We start from the raw sequence: 7,040 nt of genomic DNA on the forward strand, positions 1-7,040 counted from the left end.
GACAGCATGAGTGTCCACCTAGACAACCTTCCGTTTAGTACGGGTTTTTCGAAGATGTATTTGACCGGGTCCATCTTGGAGTAGATGTGGACCGTGTAGCTGAGCATGTAATGCCGCAACTTCTTTGTTGACCATACTAGGGCAAGGCATGTCTTTTCCAGTTGGGTATACCTTGTCTCGTACTCAATGAACTTTTTGCTGATGTAGTAGATGGCTCGTTCTTCGCCGTCGACTGTTTGTGCTAGCTTTGCCCCCATGGCTGTGTTGGTAACAGTCAGGTATAGGGATAAAGGAATCCCCGTTTGAGGTGGCATAAGGACAGGAGGCTTGGATAGGATTTCCTTTATCCTGTCGAAGGCCTTTTGACAGTCGTCGTCCCAATCGGTGTGATCGGAGGCGCGAAGCTTCTTGAAGATTGGCTTACAAATCATGGTGAGCATGGCAATGAAGCGGCTGATGTATTGGACTTGACCGAGAAATCCCCGAATCTCCTTCTCGTTCCTAGGCCGAGGCATTTGTTGAAGGGCTTTGATTTTGGTTGGATCAATCTCAATGCCTCTTTTGCTGACGACATGTCCCAAGAGTTTTCCGGAGGTGACCCCGAATGCACACTTCTGAGGATTTAGTCTCATGTTATATTTCCGCAGACGAGCGAAGAATTTTCGAAGGGTGTTGATGTGGCCGTCCCGTTCTCTTGATTTGACGATCATGTCATCGACATATACCTCTACCTCCTTGTGCATCATATCATGTAGGAGAGTGGTAGCGGTTATTTGATAGGTTGTTCCGGCGTTTATGAGGCCGAAGGGCATGACCGTGTAGCAATATGTACCCCACTGCGTAGTGAATGCAGTCTTGTGCATGTCTTCTTCAGCCATCTTAATCTGGTTGTACCCAGCATACCCGTCCATGAATGATAGGAGAGCGTGTTCGGCAGTATTAACCACCAGAATGTCAACATGTGGAAAAGGTAAGTCGTCCTTTGGACTTGTCTTGTTCAGATCCCTGAAGTCGACGCAAACCCGAATTCTTCTGTCTTTCTTCTGTACTGGCACGAAGTTGGCCACCCAATCAGAGTATTCAGACACTTTGATGAACCCGGCCTTGAAACTGTTTGTCCACTTCTTCCCCGATTTTCAAGGCCCATTCAGACGCATCCGGCGTAGCATTTCACGGGTTTAGCTCCGGGCTTAATGGGTATCCGGTGCTCGACAATTTCCCTGTCAATCCGGGCATATCTCTGTAGGAGCAGGCGAACACATCCTTGTATTCGTGGAGGAGGTCAATGAACTGTTGTCTTTCCGAGGGGTCCAGGGTTGTCCCTATCCTAAGTTCTTGAGGTGTGTTGTCGGTTCCTACGTTAATAGGTTCGGTTTCCTCAATGATGGGGGTTCTGGTTTCCCGTTTGTCAAGTTCTTTGGCTAAGTGAGGTGGGTAGTCACTCAAGTCAAATTCCTCATAGTCATTCAGAATTGCATTGCAGTTAAATTGAGACAAGTCATAATCAAACTTAGCGTTCATTAAGTTGCCACGAGCGAAAAGCTCGGAGAGGACAGACATCTCGTAGTCAGTCAGAGGCGACACAGCAGAGGACGTGGCCCCTGGAACAGGCTCCAGGTTGTCACCTTTCATGGGAGTGGGGGTGACCCTAGTAGACTCAGCCTCTGAATCAGCCACGACTTTGTGATAAAACAGTGGGAAGGGGACTTTGACTGGGACATCAGGAGTGTTAGGAGCCACGACAGACTCTGACTCCGACTCAGACTCAGATTCAGATCCTTCTTCACTTCCCTCCTTGAACATAGGGCCTTCTCCAGTTGTGATCTTGAGAATGCGGCCTTGACGGTCGGTCCACTTGACGGTCTTCCTCCAGCCTTGTGTAGCTGTGGACATGGGCCACGTCTCGGTCTGCGGATTTAGGCCGCCTACCGGTCCGCGGTCACGGGCCACCTGCACGCGAGGCCAAACTGTGGACATGCAGCGGTCTCTTTGAAAGCCACGCTCGGCGGCGTAAAAATGCTTTTGACCGGATCGCTTTAGATCGGTCGGTATCGTCTCGGCAAGGGCCGCGAAACGATGTAGAGATGTTCGGAGTCGCCACCAAGCATTTATGGGATGCCTGGAACCCGTTCGAAATCCACTTTATACCTAGGTCAATCAAGGCAAAAAGCGGTGTTTGACATATGCACTAAAGATAAGGACTCGTCCCCCTTTTAGCATTCTATGCCTAAAATGACTCTCGTACGCCCTGGATAAGGCCATCCACTATCCAAAGGTTCTGATTAAGGGGTGAGGGTACGTATTGGGAAGCCCTTTAATTGGACACCCAATCCCGCCCGCGTTAGCGGCCTCTATTGATCGATCGTGGTTGTTTAAGTGCAAGAGTTGATAAAACGGTGTAAATGCATGAATGCACATCCAAAAGTTTAACCTAACATGTGAGCTTTCTAAGTCGGTTTGTTAATCCAAATATCAAGTATAAGATGTCAAGTTGGATTTAGATTGATTTGCATGTGAAAACGGAAATTAAACATCCATTTACCAAGTTCGGGTTATGATGCTTAACACGATCCATTTATTTGAAAAAGTGTGTCAAATGACAAAGTGTAAAAACGTAAGCTTGTCAATCTGATCCGTCATGTATACAGGTTAACCGTAGTCGGGATCGTCCTAGACAAGTGCTAAAAACGAGACAGAACAGTGCCAGGCAACCCCCTTGGGGCGCGAGCCTGTTGGCGATAGAAGGGGCTCTGCCCAGGTTTCAAAGTATGAAAACAGGCGGCCACTTGGGGCGCGAGCCATGAGGCGACCCAAGGGGGTGTCTCCTGGTTCTTGAAAAGGTTATTTAAAACCGTATTTGTGATTAAATAATTTGCAAATGTTGTTTGCATGACTCGGATCAATTACTATTATGTTAGTAATATTCGTTGTCGGATTTGCAAGTTTGAAAAGCATAGTTAAATGTGTAAAAGGAAAATGTTTGATTTGAACTAATTATGTTAAGTTCAATTATTTGTAATTAGTCAAGTTAATCATCGTACTCGGATTAAACCAACATGGTATAAAGAACCAAGGATGATTATGAATTATGACTAATATGTTTACAAATGTAAACAAATGAGAAAAATGCTAAACAAAAGAAAAGGGTGTTAAAATACCCATTAAAATATAATTAACCAATAATATTATCGAGTCACGGAATAAACCATCATGGTATAATGAACCAAGGATGATTTTTGTAATGGTCAAAATATGTTTATCATAAAAATGAATTAAAATGGTAAGTAAAAGAATATAAATTCCTTTAAAATGTAATTAACCAATTAATATCACCGAGTCACGGATTAAACCATCATGGTATGTGGAACCAAGGGTGATTATAATTTATGGTTAAAAAGTTTGTCATAAAAATGAATTAAAACATTTGAAATGGTAAAAACCGATTACAAATAAGAAAATGGATTAAAGGGGAAAGACGAGAACAATCACGGTTGAGTTCTGACCTGGGCACCCCATTGAGGCGCGAGCCTGTGTGCACCATAAGGGGCTTCTGCCTCAGGCCAAAACTCAGTTTTGGCTCGTCTAACCTATATTTCGATCGTGTTATGCATTGTTCATGCATATAAACTCATGAAAAACAGTAGAGACATGAATTAAATGAGATATTTACACCCTCAAACTTACGTGTATGATGTTTGCGACGTAGACGACTTTAGAGACAATTTGCTCGTAGCGACTACTCACGATCAAGAAGTTTAATAAAAAGGTGCCTTAAAAAAGGATTTAGTTTTGAAAATGAGTTGAAAATATGTTAATTAAAACATGTTGATTGATGAATTGAGTTGGTCAAATGGGTCGGTCGAATGCACGGCGACGGTACCAAACAATATGTGTAAGGCTTGTGTTTACGATCGGTAGGTCATAAACACGTGTCGATTTTGTGACTTAGGAAGTCGAGTATAGAAATTTAAGGGAGATGTGAGGGGGCGGACGCTCGCGTGAAGTTTATGGTGTGTGATGGTGGGTATTTATAGAGAAATGTGGGATGGTAGATCGGTTGTGTTTGCTTGGAGGCTAAGCAGACACCCCATTGAGGCGCGAGCCACCCCGTGACTCAATGGGCTGTACTGTCCCTTTCGCAAATTTGGATTTTGCATTTGTTCTAACCAATGTTTTGTTGGTTGTGATTTGTGGTCTTTGAGGTTTGCTTAGCCGTGTAAGCTTCCTCTTGGGTGATATTTGGGGTAGGTATTTTGTGTCTTTGACTCGGGTTTGACCCGTGCGAGTCGGGATTTGAATTCTTGAGTCGGTTTTTGGCTCGGTGTCGGTTTAGACACTAAATAAGGTCATTTTAATGGAAATGACATGATGAACACATTCATGGCATTATTTTTGACATTCAAGATTTGGGTTGACTCGGGTTGACTCAGGTTGACTCGAGTTGCGGGTTTCTGAGTCGGTTTTGGGTCCGAAGACGGTTTTAACTCTAAATAGTGTTATTGATGCGTGTCTATAATATGATGTTTTACATCTTTATTTCCACGCATTTTATGTCCATTATTAGTAGTTTATTCTACTATTTGCCCCTTTTCGTCGACTTCCGCCCTTTCTGGTAATATTGCAGATTATTGCGGGATTGAGCAGAAAATGAACCAAATCTTGACTCCGAAAGCTAAGCTTAGGAAGGACATGAATATTTGACTCGGACTTGAAGTTTAGAATGCATTTCAAGGCCTGAAGATAGCAAAGCATGGGTGCGTACGAGTTTAACAAGCAAAGAAATGTTTCTCGACATTTCAGGCTGCTTCAGATGGCTATATCTCGAGTTCTAAAGCATATAATCGAGTGATTCTAATTTGAGGTGAAAGCTTATCCTCTTAGATTTCCAACGCCGCGTAGAACTCCTGATTTGACCAAGTAACGAAGAAATGGCAGCTCTTTTAAGATCGTTGCGCGCTACAGAATTCGTCAGAATGCACTCTTTCAGACAAAGACCCTTGGTCGATCGATCGACCTACTTGGTCGATCGACCGGAGCAGCGAGTTCCGAAGCTCTTGTTCAGCTATGCTCGGTCGATCGATCGGGTCTTGTGGTCTATCGACCAGTTTATGCTGCAGCGAGATTTGTTTGCGCGAGACTCAGTGATTAGTCTTGTCTTTTATTAATTTAGGAAATAATAATATCTCTTATTATATATAAGAGAGACTTCTAAAACCTAAGGGATTATCATTCCTTTACTCAGTTTTCAGTTTTATGTTTTGTTTTGGAGGCTGCTTGGAACGGCTCTTCGTTGCTTCTTCTTCCTCCAATTTTATTTGTAATTTCTACTCTTAATCTTTCAATAATTACTCTTTTGCTTTCTTGTTTAATTGTTGTTATTAGTTATTGCTTCTAGTTAATTTGTTTTATGTCTTTTTATTTATTCAATTCAATTGCTATGTCCTCTTATTTAGTTTATACGCATCTTATTGTTATTTCAATTATCAATATGAGTAGCTAGATTTCCTTCGCTAGGATGTGAGGGGATCTATGGTGTAGACGGCTTAGGATGTTGTAGGATTGTTTAGGTCGGTAATTTCCTTATCATAGTTTATTAATTTGCATCGTTTAATGAGGAGACCAAAAGGAGAATTGTTAATTGACTTGGGAATTCTAGACCTAGATCGAGAGATTAGAATAGAATAGACCTAGAAAACTATGATAATTAGTCTACCCTTGAGACCGAAAGGCAGTAGGAGTTTCTTGAGACCGAAAGGAGATAGAAGTTTTAGACTTAGTTGCACTGACTAGAACGAAAGTTAGTTAGTGTGATTTAGGGAGGGAATTCAGACCGAAAGGGCGTTTCCTGTTGACAGTGGACCGAGAGGACTCGTCATTTACCCGAATACCGTACTCATATCAGACCTACTTTAGATTAATGCCGTCGAAACTGTAGTGAACCGATCATCCTAGCTATTTCTCTATTATTGTTTTCATCTTTTTACAGCATTTTATTTCACTTGCAACTTAGTTTCAAACCAAATCAAAACCCCCCAATTAATTGTTACTTTTATAGACTGAAAAATAGCAAACAAAATCAACCTTGTCTCTCTGTGGTTCGACCCTTACTATCACTAGCTATAGTTTTAGTTTGGAATTATAAATTTAATTTTGGTACTAAACGACGGTATCAAATTTTGGCGCCGTTGCCGGGGAGACGGTGTAATTTTTTTTGCCTTATTTTAGTTTATTTTTCTTGTCTCAAGGAACCTTGGTTCCTTGAGGCCGTTGCTTACCTTTGCTTCTAGTTTTGCTTTTGCACAGTTAGAAGACAGGTTTTTGAGAGGAAGACTTGAGTACTCTCACTTTGGAAATTATGGCTACAATATATGATAATTTTCACCAAAGGAGCACCACCTTCCAAAGGGGCGCGCGATTACCTACCCCTACTACCGGTAGTTTCGAGTTTCGTTCCTCTTATATTGATTTAGTGGAGCGAAATCGTTCATGGTCGCGGATGAAGACCTCTTGAAGCATATGGAAACTTTCACAGACTATTGTTGTTCCATACCTATACCGGCTGGGGTAACTCAAGATGAAGTGAAGGGATTTATGTTCTTGTACTCCTTGAAAGATTCTGCACGAGATTGGTACCGCTACCTTGATAGGGTAGCAGCTGGAGTCACGGACTGGACATCTCTAGCATTAGCCTTTTATAAGAAGTACTTCCCACTTTCAAAGACTGATGCCTTGAGAGGTAAAATCACAAGTTTTCAGCAAGAAGCTGATGAGGGTTTTTGTGAAGCATGGGGACGTTTCAAAAGTTTGGTCCGAGCTGTCCCTCACCATGGCTTCCAGCAGTGGTATCTTTGCAACTTATTCTACAATTCCTTGTATGATGATTACAAGGTCATCTTGGATGTAGCTGCTAATGGTAGGTTCCAAAATAATACCGGTCAGAATAAAGGTTGGAACACTATTGAGGAGATGGCAGTCCATAGAGCTGAGTTTGGTAGTTCGCGTGGAAATTCGCCAAAACAAAGTGATGAAATGAGTGCCGT

At 42.4% G+C, this 7,040-nt stretch overlaps 1 non-coding gene across 1 annotated transcript; it reads right to left on the bottom strand.

Moving 5' to 3' along the window:
- Positions 1-6,724: 6,724 nt before the first annotated feature.
- Positions 6,725-6,833, bottom strand: LOC141589307 (small nucleolar RNA R71). Its single transcript, XR_012520252.1, has one exon. It is a non-coding gene; the product is annotated as a small nucleolar RNA R71 (small nucleolar RNA).
- Positions 6,834-7,040: the final 207 nt, after the last annotated feature.

The sequence above is a fragment of the Silene latifolia genome, chromosome 6, assembly GCF_048544455.1.
Source record: "Silene latifolia isolate original U9 population chromosome 6, ASM4854445v1, whole genome shotgun sequence".
Taxonomy (NCBI): Eukaryota; Viridiplantae; Streptophyta; class Magnoliopsida; order Caryophyllales; family Caryophyllaceae; genus Silene; species Silene latifolia.